Below are 14,468 nucleotides of genomic sequence, written 5' to 3'. Positions count from 1 at the left end.
GGGTGAACTTGATTCATTTTCAACATCGGTCAAAGGTACATTGGTATTAGTTCTTCTCCCTCTACCACTCACATTTTGCTTCAAATGATGGATAGGCCAAGTACTTCTACCAACCCACTCATCATCGAGCAAGACGACGACATTTCATCATTCGTCACAAAGAGCCATCTCTTTGGTGCTCAAAGGGCGTTACACCAAGAGTAACAAGCTATGAGCGACCGCATTGACAACCTCGCCACCGACTTGCGACTCTTCGAGCAACGTACAAAAGACTACTTCGACAACAAGCTCGACGCGCACAAGCAAGAGAACGATGCAAGAATGGATGAGATCCGCGCCTTGTTGGTGAACCGGCATCATTCTACATCGTCATACTCAAGATGGAGCCGCTCGAGTTGACACTCCGACGGCACCTTCTCCGACTCAAGTACACCGTCATCGAACACTCTTCGACGAGCCGCGCGTCAAGACCGTCATGCATCTCGCAACCCGCTACACGACAAGCATTCACAAGAGCAAGTCGATGAGCAAGTACATTGTCCTCAATCAAACCAAGTAGCGTTTGCTCAAGCTCAAGAATGGCAACGTCTTCGTCGCCATGAAGAACAAGAACGAGCGCGTCTACACCAAGCGCAACAAGACGCCGAGGCTCAACGTCTTCAACAACAACAACGAGAAGCACAAGCTCTTGAGGTGGAACGTGCCCTTCGAGAATCAAGTCGAGCCATCGCCAACCGCAATCGCGAACGGCGCAATCAAGAGGAAGCTCTTCGAGAAGAAATCCAAGAGAGGAACTACCATCCGCGTGTGCAAAGACAAGCTCCACAAGCTCCTCCACAAGAACGTCAAGCTCCACAAGCTCCTCCACAAGCTCGTCAAGCTCTACCTCAACTTCAACCTCAACAAGAACAAGTTGACCATGGACTTCCTCCACGCCAAGAGCAACATGAGGATGATTACCCTCCACGTCAAGGGCGTCATCATCACCATCGCCAACAACACAATGAAGAGAAACGCTATGGAAAGCTCAAATTCACAATGCCCAAGTTCAACGGAAGCAATGATCCCGAAGAGTACCTCTCATGGGCATTGAAGGTCGACAAAATTTTCCGTTTGCACAACTATGAGGAAGAGAAGAAGATCGCAATGGCATCTCTAGAGTTCCAAGACTATGTGCTCATATGGTGGGAACAAGTCCTTGAGCGCCGACAAGCAAGAGGTGAACCTCCAATCACCACTTGGGCTCAAATGAAGGATGTCATGCGAGCACGTTTTGTGCCAACCTACTACAACCGCGATCTCTTCAAGAAGCTACAACTCCTCAAGCAAGGAACAAAGATCATTGAAGAATACTACAAGGAAATGGAGATTGCCATGATAAGAGCCTTTGTCACGGAAGATGATGAGCAAACTATGGCCCATTTCTTGAATGGCCTCAATCATCCCATCAAGAAGATTGCCGACTTCCAACCCTATTCCAACCTCATTGAGCTCGTGCATCAAGCTACAAAGGCGGAACGTCAAGTGCAAGATGACTTCAAGTACGCCAAGTACTCATCCAAGACCTACGGCTTCTCCAACATCCAAGCTTCATCGACTCCTTCAACATCTACATCAACCAAGCCTTCTCCAAGCAACGATGACAAGTCAAGTTACAAGAAAACTTCCTCAAGTTCAAGTCGTCTTCCTCCTACTACAAGCAACTTCAAGCCGCGTGCTTCATCTTCTACTCCAACCGATGAGACCGTCAAGACAAGTTCATTCAAGTGTTTCACTTGCGGCGGCCGAGGCCACAAGTCCTATCAATGCATGAACAAGCGCACCATGATCCTCAACGAAGATGGCACATATGACTCCATGAGTGAAGAGGAGATGGAAGACCTTGAGCAAGTGGCCATGCACCGGCGCGTGAACGAGGATGAAGATGATCAAGTCTTTTGTGACGAGGATTCGAGCCCCGCTCTTGTTGTCTCCAAGGTCTTGACTCTTCAACATCAACAAGAAGAAGACCAACGATGCCACATCTTCCACACAAAGGCCGGCATCAATGGACGATCCGTCAAGGTCATCATCGATGGAGGTAGTTGCCACAACTTGGCAAGTGAAGAACTATGCTCCAAGCTCCAATTGGTCAAGAAGAAGCACCCGCACCCCTACAAGGTTCAATGGCTAAGTGACTCCGGCACTATACGAGTTGAGCATACGGTCCAAGTATCCTTCAAAATTGGTGCATATGAGGACACTTTGGAGTGTGATGTGGTCCCAATGACCGTTTGCCACCTCCTTCTTGGTCGACCATGGCAATTCGACCGTGGTGTCTTCCACAACGGGCGTACCAACCACTATAGCTTCAAGATGAAAGGAAAAGAATATGTACTATGACCTATGTCTCCTAGTCAAGTGATAGCCGACAAGCAAGCCACCCACCATGGAGAGAAGAGTGAGAAAGTGACCCACCCAAAAGTGAGTGAGAGCCACAAGCCAAACTTGAGCGCCTCTTCGCCTAGAGAGAAAAACCTCATCCTATTTGCCACCAAAAGTGAGATGAGAGAAGTGTGTGAGAACCCATCGAGTGTGATGCACTTTGTCCTTGTGTGCAAGGATGGAGAACCAAAATCTAACACCATTCACGAGCTACCTTTGGTGTTTCAATCTCTTTTGCAGGAATTTCAAGATGTTTTCCCCGATGAGCTACCTCCGGGACTACCTCCACTACGAGGCATTGAGCATCGAATCGACCTCATCCCCGGAGCGCCACTTCCAAACAAAGCCCCATACTGTGTCAATCCCGAAGAAACCAAGGAGATTCAACGACAAGTACAACAACTCATCGACAACGGTCATGTACGTGAAAGCTTAAGCCCATGTGCCGTTCCCGTTATACTTGTACCTAAACCCGATGGCAGTTTTCGCTTGTGTTCTGATTGTAGACCCATAAACGCCATTACCGTTTGTTATAGGCACCCCATTCCTTGATTAGATGATATGCTTGATGAACTTAGCGGAGCCAACTTTTTCTCCAAAATTGACCTTAAAAGTGGCTATTATCAAATTCGCACTCAAGAAGGTGATGAATGGAAAACCGCTTTCAAAACCAAATTTGGCTTATATGAGTGGTTAGTGATGCCTATGGGTTTGTCGGAAGCACCCGGAACTTTCGTGCGTCTTATGCATCATGTGCTTAGACCTTACATTGGAGTCTTCGTTGTGGTTTACTTTGACGATATCCTTGTGTTTAGCAAAACCATGAAAGAGCATATTAATCATGTTAAATCTGTGTTGCAAACTCTTCGCAAGGAAGGCCTTTATGCAAACTTGAAAAAAATGCACTTTTGGCGTTGACAAAGTGGTTTTCTTAGGTTTTGTTGTCTCTTCCAAGGGTGTCCATGTTGATGAAACTAAAATTGAAGCAATTAAAACTTGGCCCCAACCCACCAATTTACAGCAAGTGCGAAGTTTCCTTGGTCTTGCAGGTTTTTATCGTCGCTTTGTCAAAAACTTTAGCACTATTGTCGCCCCTTTGCATGCTTTGAGTAAGAAGAATACTCCTTTTGTTTGGGGAACTTTGCAATCAACCGCTTTTGATGAGCTCAAGTCTTTGCTTACTCATGCTCCGATTCTTGCTTTGCCTAACTTTGACAAAACTTTTGAGGTTCATTGTGATGCAAGTGGTACCGGAATTGGCGGAGTTTTATTGCAAGAAAAACGAGCCATTGCATATTTTAGTCGAAAACTCTCCGGCAACTTAACTATCCCACATATGACAAAGAATTGTATGCTTTAGTGCGTATACTACATGTTTGGGAAATTATCTTAGACCTCATGAGTTTGTCATCCATACCGATCATGAAACGCTTAAGTACTTAAAAGGTCAAACTAAGTTGAACAAGCGACATGCCAAATGGAGTGAATTTATTGAATCTTTCCCATATGTGATCAAGTACATTAAGGGTAAGGAAAATGTAGTTGCCGATGCACTTTCACGCATATGCAGGCTTGTCACTAAACTTGAGTTGAATGTTATCGGCTTTGAGCACATAAAAGACTTGTATGCTAATGATCCATCTTTTGCACCTCATTATGATAAATGTTTGACGCATACATCTTGGGAACAATATTACATCAAGGATGGTTATCTTATGAGAGCTAACAAACTATGCATTCCCGAGTCTTCTCTTCGTTTGCTACTTTTGCAAGAGGCTCATGGAGGTGGACTCATGGGACACTTTGGACGCGACAAGACTTTCGCCATGCTCTCCAAGAACTACTTTTGGCCCAAGATGTTCCGCGACGTCTCACGCTTCACCACCCGATGCTCTACATGTCGCAAAGCTAAGTCTAAAGCTCAATCTCATGGTCTTTACATGCCTCTCCCTATTCCTTATCAACCACGGGAAGACATTAGTATGGATTTTGTACTTGGTTTGCCTAGGACTCAAAATGGAAAGGATTCCGTGTTTGTCATTGTGGACCGATTTTCTAAGATGGCACATTTCATTCCTTGCAACAAGATAGACGATGCTTCACATATTGCAAATCTCGTTTGTAGGGAAATCTTGCGCCTCCATGGAGTACCAAAGACAATCGTCTCTGACCGCGACATCAAGTTCTTGAGCTACTTTTGGAAGACTCTATGCGCCAAGCTCGGAATCAAGCTCTTGTTCTCATCCACATACCATCCTCAAACCGATGGCCAAACGGAGGTGACGAACCGGACACTATCCACTCTACTTCGCGTGTTGATCAAGAGGAACATCAAGGAGTGGGAGGCGTGTCTACCCATCGCCGAGTACGCCTACAACCATGCAAGACATTCGACTACCAGCAAGTCCCCCTTCGAGGTCGTCTACGGCTTCAACCCGTTGTCCCCATTGGACATTCTACCTCTCCCTCTACAAGAGCGCACCAACATGGATGCGAGTGCACGAGCAAGCTACATCAAGAAGATGCATGAAGATACAAGGCACACCATCGAGCGCCAAGTACAACGACTAGCATCCAAGCTCAACATCAACAAGCAACACATGATATTCAACATTGGAGACCTAGTGTGGCTACACCTTCGCAAGGACCACTTCCCCAACGAACACAAGTCCAAGCTTCTCCCTCGAGCCGACGGACCCTTCAAGGTGCTCGTACACTACAACAACAACAACAACAACGCTTACAAGATCGACCTCCCACGCGACAAGTACAACGTGAGCGACATCTTCAACGTCTCCGATCTCTCCCCGTACCATGGTGATGAGGATTTCGATCCGAGGTTGGATCTTTCACAAGGGGGGGGGGAGATGATGCGGAGCATCCATTGGTCATCCCCATGGACCTACCATCGCCTCACCAAGCCTCAAGAGGACCCATCACTAGAGCACGTGCTAGAGCTCTCGAAACCGAGGTGCCAAGAAGAACCTCCCGAGGATGCACGTGAAGACGGACAAGCTGCCCACTCCAAGGATGAAGAGAACCCGCTGAAACGGACAAGTTCACCTTCCAGGCCCCGGACATCCGGCCCAAGCCCCAGACATCCGGCCCCTGGAGTTTCTCCATCAGCAACAGCCAAGTATGCCAAGTCTCCAGGGCCCGGACATCCGGCCTCAGCCCGGAAATCCTGCCAAAGGCCCGGAAATCCGGCGCCTCGCACCAGGAACCACAGAAACCTGTACCTCCAGCCCGGACATCCGGCGTCTCGGCCCAGACATCCGGCGCCTCCGGAAGCCCCGGACATCCGGCCCGACGCCCGGACATCCGGCTCCGCTTGTGTGTGAACAGTGAAGGGCCGAAGCCCATGTACCTCTTCGCCCCCCTAGACTATATATACTCCTTTCCCTTCCTCTTTCTAGGTTTAGCATTGGATTAGCTCATTTTGTGTGAGCGCCTTTGCTCATCCACTTGGATACTTCTCCTTGGAGTTCACGGCCTCTTCGGAGAAGATCCCCAAGCGGATTCAAGACCCCTTTCTAGGGAAGAACATCAAGGCCTCCTCTCGAAGAAGAACGGTTCTGTTGTATCCTTTCCTTTGTTGATCTTGAACCTTGTGCTACCTTATGTGTGTGATGATATAGCACTCGTGTGATTGATTCTATGTCGGTTTAGTCTTTCTCTCTCATTTTCCCCGTGTTCCCCTTTGTGATTTCTGCGCGTTCCTCGTGTTCTCCCGTAGGATCCCCTCCAAACGTGAAAGATCGACGTTCTAGGGTTCCACCCTACATCAGACGGGTTGCTGCTACTTTTGTGCTTTCACTAGTTTTGCATGTGTATGGTGGTCTGAACATTGTAGATTATATCCTATTCCAGCTACTTGGGCTGCTTTGAAAACTGCTATGCGTACTCGTTGGGTTCCACCATATTATCAACGTGAATTGTTTCAAAAATTGCAGCGTTTAAGACAAGGAAATTTTTTTGTAGAAGAATATTATCAGGAATTACAAACTGGCATGATTAGATGTGGTATTGTTGAGGAGAATGAAGCTATGCTTGCACGTTTTATGGGTGGTTTAAATAGAGAGATTCGGACCATTCTAGAGTATAAAGAGTATACTAATATCACTCATTTATTCCATCTTGCTTGTAAAGCTGATCATGAAGTGCAGGATCGACAAGCATTGGCGCGAACTAACTTTTCTACAGGTCGACCTTCATCATGGACATCGCATGCATCTTCTACTTCCACTGCACCAGCACGTCCATCAGGTGTCACCTCCAGCCGTGATACAAGAAAGCAGGCACAACCACCACTATCTGCCAAGAATGCACCTGCCGGGCCTGCACAGAGATCTTCTTCTTCCATGGCATCAACAAGGCACACAAGTGATATTATTTGTCGTCGTTGTAAGGGAAGAGGACATTATGCGCGAGAATGCAAATCTCAGCGTGTGATGATTGCTATTGAGGATGGTGGGTATGAGTCTGCTAGTGACTATGATGAGGAGACTTTGGCCCTTATTACAAGTGAAGAAAACGGTGGAGATGATTCTGATCATGAGACACAATACATGGCTCCTGAAGATGCTGACAGGTATGAATGTTTAGTTGCTCAATGTGTTTTGAGTGTGCAGATTACACAAGCTGAGCAAAATCAGAGGCATAATTTGTTCCACACAAAGGAAGTTGTGAAGGAACGATCTGTGCACGTCATCATAGATGGAGGGAGTTGCAACAACTTGGCTAGCCTGGAGATGGTGGAGAAGCTATCTCTCACCACAAGACCACATCCACATCCTTACTACATCCAATGGTTCAACAACAGTGGCAAGGTTAAGGTAACACGTACTGTTCGTGTGCATTTTAGTATCTCTACATATGCTAATTATGTTGATTGTGATGTGGTACCTATGCAAGCATGTTCCTTATTACTTGGTCGACCATGGCAATTTGATAAAAATTCTGTACACCATGGTAGAAACAATCACTATACTCTTGTTCATAAGGATAAAAATATTACTTTGCTTCCGATGACTCCTGATTCCATTCTGAAAGATGATATTAATAGAGCTAATAAAGCAAAACAGGACAAGAATAAGAGTGAAAATCAGATTGTGGCAAAAGAATTTGAGCAACAAATGAAGCCTAATAATAAACCATCTAGTGTTGCTCTGAGATTAAATTAAAAACTGCATGTTTATTTGCCACCAAATCTGACATTGATGAGCTAGATTTCAGCAAATCTGTTTGCTATGCTTTTGTGTGCAAAGAGGCATTATTTTCTTTCGAGGACGTGCCTTCCTCTTTGCCTCCTGCTGTCACTAACATTTTGCAGGAGTTTGCTGACGTTTTTCCACAAGACGTGCCACCGGGATTACCGCCTATTCGAGGGATTGAGCATCAGATTGACTTAATTCCCGGTGCTTCACTGCCAAACCGTGCACCATACCGTACCAATCCAGAGGAGACGAAGGAGATTATGCGTCAAGTACAACAGCTTCTCGACAAAGGTTATATACGCGAATCCCTTAGTCCTTGTGTTGTTCCTATTATTCTAGTGCCGAAAAAGGATGGTACATCACGTATGTGTGTTTATTGTACATGCATTAATAATATTACTATTCGTTATCGTCATCCTATTCCTAGGCTAGATGATATGCTTGATGAATTGAGTGGCTCTACAATATTCTCCAAAGTTGATTTGCCTAGTGGATACCATCAAATTCGTATGAAATTGGGGGATGAATGGAAAACAACATTTAAAACTAAGTTTGGATTATATGAGTGGTTAGTCATGCCTTTTGGGTTAACTAATGCACCTAGTACTTTCATGAGACTAATGAACAAAGTTTTACGTGCTTTCATTGGACGATTTGTGGTAGTTTACTTTGATGACATATTGATTTATAGCAGATCTTTCAAGGAACATTTGGAACATTTACGTGATGTTTTTATTGCTCTACGTGATGCACGTTTGTTTGGTAACCTTGGGAAGAGCACCTTCTGCACCAACCGAGTGTCTTTTCTTGGCTATGTTGTTACTCCACAGGGAATTGAAGTTGATAAAGCCAATATTGAAGCTATTGAGAGTTGGCCGCAGCCCAAAACGGTCACACAAGTGAGGAGTTTTCTTGGCCTCCAGCTGGATTCTATAGGCGTTTTATGAGAGATTTTAGTACCATTGCTGCACCTCTCAATGAGCTTACAAAGAAGGATGTGCCTTTTGTTTGGGGTACCGCACAAGAAGAAGCCTTTACAGTGTTGAAAGATAAGTTGATACATGCTCCTTTACTCCAACTTCCTGATTTTAATAAGACATTTGAGCTTGAATGTGATGCTAGTGGAATTGGATTAGGAGGTGTGTTATTACAAGATGGCAAACCTATTGCATACTTTTCTGAAAAAATTGAGTGGGCCTAGTATGAATTATTCTACTTATGATAAAGAATTATATGCCCTTGTTCGGACTTTAGAAACATGGCAGCATTAATTATGGCCCAAAAAATTTGTTATACATTCTGATCATGAATCTTTGAAACATATTAAAAGTCAAGCTAAACTGACTCGTAGACATGCTAAATGGGTTGAATTCATTGAGACTTTCCCTTATGTCATTAAACACAAGAAGGGTAAAGAAAATGTTATTGCTGATGCATTGTCTCGTCGCTATACTATGCTTTCACAACTTGACTTCAAAATATCTGGTTTGGACACCATCAAAGATCGATATGTGCATGATGTGTATTTTAAAGATGTATTGCAGAATTGTAAAGAAGGAAGAACATGGAACAAGTTCGTCGTTAATGATGGATTTGTGTTCCGTGCTAACAAGCTATGCATTCCAGCTAGATCCGTTCGTCTTTTGTTGTTGCAGGAGGCGCATGGAGGAGGATTAATGGGACACTTTGGCGTGAAGAAGACGGAGGACGTACTTGCTACACATTTCTTTTGGCCAAAGATGAGACGGGATGTTGAGCCCTTTGTTGCTCGCTGCACTACATGTCAAAAAGCTAAGTCACGACTCAATCCTCATGGTTTATATATGCCTTTGCCTGTACCTAGTGTTTCTTGGGAGGATATATCTATGGACTTTGTTTTAGTTTTACCTCGAACAAACAAGGGGAGGGATAGCATATTTGTTGTCGTGGGTAGATTCTCGAAAATGGCACACTTTATACCATGTCATAAAAGCGATGATGCTGTTAATGTTGCTGATTAGTTCTTTCGTGAAATTATTCGCTTGCATGGTGTGACAAATACTGTTGTTTCAGATCGTGATACTAAATTCCTTAGCCACTTTTGGAGATGTTTATGGGCTAAGTTGGGGACTAAACTGCTTTTTAGTACTACTTGTCACCCCCAAACTGATGGACAAACTGAAGTAGTCAATAGAACATTGTCTACTATGCTTAGGGCTGTTTTGAAGAATAATAAGAAAATGTGGGAAGAATGCTTGCCTCATATTGAATTTGCTTATAATCGTTCATTGCATTCTACTACTAAGATGTGCCCTTTTGAAATCGTGTATGGTTTCCTACCTCGTGCACCTATTGATTTGTTGCCTCTTCCATCTTAGGAGAAGGTTAATTTTGATGCTAAACAATGTGCTGAATTGATTTAAAAAATGCATGAGTTAACTAAGGAAAACATTGAGCGTATGAATGCTAAATATAAACTTGCTGGAGATAAGGGTAGAAAACGTGTTGTGTTTGCACCTGGAGGTCTTGTTTGGTTACATTTGCGTAAGGATAGATTTCTTGATTTGCGCAAATCAAAGCTAATGCCACGTGTTGATGGTCCTTTTAAGATTTTAGAGAAAATAAATGATAATGCATATAAACTTGAGCTGCCTGCTGATTTTGGGGTTAGTCCCACTTTTAACATTGCAGATTTGAAGCCTTATTTGGGTGAGGAAGATGAGCTTCCGTCGAGGATGACATCATTTCAAGAAGGGGAGGATGATGAGGACATCAATACCATTGTTACACCCACAACCCCTGCTGCTATACATACTGGACCAATTACTAGAGCTCGCGCACGCCAATTAAATTACCAGGTACTTTCGTTTCTTGGTAATGATTCTAATGTTCATGAGAATATGATGCTGCCTAAATTGGATAGATTTGTTTTTGCCTACAAATGAAGGGCCTAGCTTGGAGAAGGATGAACATTGGAGCAAGAACAAGCATGGAGATGATGGCGTGCACAAGGGGAACAAGAACGAAGTTACAAGTGATGATTTTAGGACGTTGAAGCCACCATAATGAGTGCATGAAGCCTTGGAGGAAATATACAAGATGCTACTTCATAACTTTTGTCCAGAAGCTATTCTAGGTGCTGCGTCACCTCATTATTGGGCCAGGCCCATGTATTTTAGAAATACTTGAGTATAGGCTGTTTTTAGAGTCCGTATGTGTGGGGAAACAAGAGATAGGGTTGGTTTCGGACCCCTTTCCAAAGGGCCATGAAATTCCCCCCTCTTCCTCCACATATACAGCCCTTAGGGCGTCGTTTAGACTTTGGGTTTTGTTTAGATTAAAAGTTCACCATAGCTGCAACTTCGCGTACTTCGTTTGTGTTCAACGACCAGACAAAGGCGTCATAGAACCCCACCTTCATTAATAGAGCTTTTCTTTGTTATTCGCAATATCCAGATTGCAATCTTAGTTTCTTGCTTGTTCTTCGTTTGCTTGCAGGAACTAGACCTTTGTGGTCAAGTTAATTGTGCTCCGGCGTGGTCAATAACCACTCGGAGTTGGTTTAGCGATTGCTAAGGCGCGACGTCCTCGCACGTTCGTAGTCGGATCGTCAAAGTCGGCTTCTAGCCACCATCTCATCGAAAGACGGGACACCTTTGCCTCTATCAGCTGGACTTGTTTTACCATTGTCAAAATGTCTTGTGAACCGGGATTTCGAGTTTGACCGGGTTATTTCAGGAGGAGGATTTCCCTCCATTGATCATGAGAGCTTGTCGTGGGCTAAGTTGGGACACCCCTGCAGGGTTTAAACTTTCGAAAGTTGTGCCCGCGGTTATGTGGCAGATGGGAGTTTTTATTATCCGGTTGTAGAGAACTTGACACCAGATCTGAATTAAAATACACCAACCGTGTGCATAACCATGACTGCCTCTTTTCAATTCGAGAAGAGAACACTGTGGGGTTATGTTTGAACATAAGTAGTTAAGGATCACTTCTTGATCATTACTAGTTTGCGACCGTATGCGTAGTTTCTCTTCTTATTCTTGTACTCGTAAGTTAGCCACCATACAATGCTTAGTTGCTTGATGCAGCCTCACCACTTATCCATTCCATACCGATTAAGATTTGCTAGTCTTGATACCCATGGTAATGGGATTGCTGAGTCCTTGTGGATCACAGATTACTACAACAACAGTTGCATGTACAGGTAATGCGTTGATATGATGTGAGAGCGGTGTTTGCTTGCTTTGGAGTTCTTCTGCTTCTTCTTCTTCGATCAAGGGATATAGGTTCCGGGTCGGGACCTAGGATTAGCATGGTGGATGTCGTTCTTCTTTTTTATTTGATTTCATCCGTAGTTGGATCCTGCTCTTCTGTATGATGATTGCTATGTATTGGTGTATTGGTGTATGAATGTTGTAACTTGTGGCGAGTGTAAGCCTTTATGTCGTACTCCCATCTATTCAGTACATGGTATGTTGTAATTATATCCACCTTGCTATGTGCTCGAAATGCGGTTGTGCCCTGATCATGAATTCATCACGTGATTGGGATAGAATCGCATCTTGGGTGCTACAAGTTGGTATCATAGCCTTACCGACCTTAGGAGCCCCCTTGATTGATCAAACCGCTGCCGTTGTCGAGTCTAGAAGAAAACTATTTTGAGTCTTAGTTATATCGGAGAGTAGGAATTCTTTTACTCCTTATCCCTTCATCGCTCTGGTGAGGACTCCCGACGTAGGTGTTTTCTCCACCCGTCTATCCTTTTTCACACAAATTTTTTTAGGATCACGAAAGTATTGTGGAATCTTTCAATACCATTGTGACGGGGATTCTGTCTTGGTGCCTCCTGACATTTAGGGGTTGTGGCAGTGTCCTGGGGAGTTGAGCTCCAAGGTGTTTTTGTCACAGTGTTTATCATTTCTGTTCCGGAATACCAGAGGACACCGACATCGAAAACACTTCTATACTCTTTGCGGTGAGAGTAGTTTGGCGACACCCAGTACTGGGGAGAGCGACCAGATGTATTGCCACAACTAGTATATCGGATGTTTCTAAAGGTCTGAGGTACATGATTTCCGACGTTTTCTTGGTTATGTGTTGACGGATGGGTACAATTGGAGTGTAGGATTTGTTAGTTGTGTGAGATATTTGTGCCTCACTGTATCCCCAATAGCAAATTGCATAACCAAAAAGTTTCGGGAATTCATGGGTGGGAATTCAAGTAGTTACCTAGGACATCTTTCCGATAGATGCATGATATGAGATTGGGGTTCGACGTCTAGTGGTCCCCTGTCCATGATCATTTTTATAGTGGTCTCGTTGTGTCTTAAAGAGTCCTTGGATATGCTGACTCGGGGACGCTTCATATGTCATGTGCACTGCCTTGTACATGATGGTGTTGTACGATCGAGCCCGTGTGGTCCCCACCACGAAAATTTCGGACGAAATCTCTATCATATATTTGTTCCAGCTTATTCTGCAAGTCAAATCCTTTGTTTTGTTTTCAGTTGTGGTATTTGAGTTGCTTCCATGTCAATTATTGATTCCATACCTTCCCAAGCGGTGTTCTCATGTTTCTATGGGAGTTCTAATCGTTCTTAATCATTGAGATTGTCATGTCAATTCTTTTCCAACCGGTGTGCTTCTCTTCAAGTTAATCCTATCCTTTCAATATTTGCTAGATCATTTGTCAGTTCTTCGCAACGGTGTTTGTTTCATCCGTCTCAAGTTGCCTTTGTTTTCCCACCATCCCACCCTTTACTTCAAGGACTCTTATATCTTAATCAAGTATCCATTTTATTCATGAGAAGTCTATCTAGTTTTTTTCCTTCAATGTTCTTATCCAGTGTTTCTCGTGAAGATGAAGGAGCTTCAAGTTTATCATTCTTCGTTCTCTTTTCTTTTTCGGTGAAGTCAATCCAAGCTTCAATGTTGATCATATCTCTTCCTCTTGTTTCACATGTTTTCCCATGGTGGAATTTCTTATCCGAGGCTCTGTTATTTATTCACCTCTCTCTATTCAATATCCGGAGTGTAGAAGATATCCTAGAAGATTCACATTTCCATTCTTAATCCGTTCAAGATATCTCGAGGTTGTTATCTCATTAGAGCCATTTAATCGACCGGTGCAATCTCTCTTTCAAGCAATATTTTCCAACGGTGTTTCTTTTGAGTGGGCCCTAACCCACATGTCTTTTTCTAGGATCTTACCTAACTCTTCTAATTTTCCGAAGTTATTCCCAAATTCTTTTCAAGGTTTGATGTAAGAATGAATTCTCATCAGTCATATGTCTTTCTCCAAAATCTTTCAAATTCTTTTCATCTTTGGTTCAACCTTTCTATTTTTCATTCCGGAGAGCCTCAACAATTCATGGTGGTGTTACTCGTCTCCATTCTCGTATTTTGAAGATCGAAGAAGAGTTCCTCTTAAATCCTTACCCGTTCTTCCAAAGATGCGTAGTTCAAGCTTGATGCTATCCTCTCATACTTGTTTTTGATTGTGAGAATTCTTTTCATCCATCCGGAGCAATTCAGGAGTCTTTTCAGTTTGATTCTCCGGAGCCCATCATCTTAGAATTATTCATTCTCTGCTTTCATCTCTCGTTCTCCAACCCTACCGGTGCATCGCTCAAGTATTCTCTAGTCAGCTTGTGATCTCTTCATTCTCTTGTATCTAAATTTCCTCAAGTATCTTCATTCGGTTTCTAATTCTTCCCAGTGATTCATCCCTTTGATATGTTCATTTTCAATTCCTACCAGTGGTTCGCTGAAGACCTTATTCAAGTTTGCGCTATATCTCTCTTAATCCTTTCAACGAGAATAAGTAGCATGCCTATCTGTTGCTTG

General features: G+C 43.7%; 1 pseudogene; it reads left to right on the top strand.

Moving 5' to 3' along the window:
- Nucleotides 1-210: 210 nt before the first annotated feature.
- Nucleotides 211-10,685, top strand: LOC148922889 (uncharacterized; annotated as a pseudogene).
- The last annotated feature ends 3,783 nt before the right edge of the window (nucleotides 10,686-14,468 follow it).

Source organism: Salvia hispanica, unplaced genomic scaffold (genome assembly GCF_029641045.1).
Source record: "Salvia hispanica isolate PSC_SH4W2 unplaced genomic scaffold, Shi_PSC_v1 Unplaced_Contig_0003, whole genome shotgun sequence".
Classification (NCBI taxonomy): Eukaryota; Viridiplantae; Streptophyta; class Magnoliopsida; order Lamiales; family Lamiaceae; genus Salvia; species Salvia hispanica.
This window is presented reverse-complemented; position numbering and strand designations above follow the sequence as displayed.